A 555-nucleotide genomic window follows, 5' to 3' on the forward strand; every position below is an offset into this window, starting at 1 on the left:
TCCAACAAAAGGAAAATCAAATCACAATGTTGGTGTTCAATATTTCTTATTTCTGTATAACCTCATTGCAGAAGGTGTCGCCAGTTCCATGTAAATTAATTACTTTTGGTAAAAGAACCATGTGCATCACAAACACATTTATCAAGGCTTCAGGTTGAGGGTGAGAGATATTAAGTTTTAGTTTCTAAATTTCAAACAAGAGTAAATTAGGTAGTGGTATTTGGAATCTTGGCCAAATAATACACATGACCCATGACATCTAGGTCAGGAGAGACCCAAATGACACTAGGTTTGCAGCGGTTCTCTCAGCTTTAGTTGGTTATTCTATTTAATTATGAATGTCATGGCGATTTGACAAAATGGCTCCATTAAACCAAACAAGAATGTATTGGAGATCGCATGATGAATCATCATTAATGATACGACAAGATCTCGCGGCCATTCTCGGTGCTCTCGCCATCCATGGATTTGGGCATTTGGAGAAGGGGGATTGAGGGGGAACAACCACGTGCTGGGGTAGGGTTTGGGGATTTAGGACAGAGCTGGTGTGGGGCT

The sequence above is a fragment of the Triticum aestivum genome, chromosome 3B (assembly GCF_018294505.1).
Source record: "Triticum aestivum cultivar Chinese Spring chromosome 3B, IWGSC CS RefSeq v2.1, whole genome shotgun sequence".
Lineage (NCBI taxonomy): Eukaryota > Viridiplantae > Streptophyta > Magnoliopsida > Poales > Poaceae > Triticum > Triticum aestivum.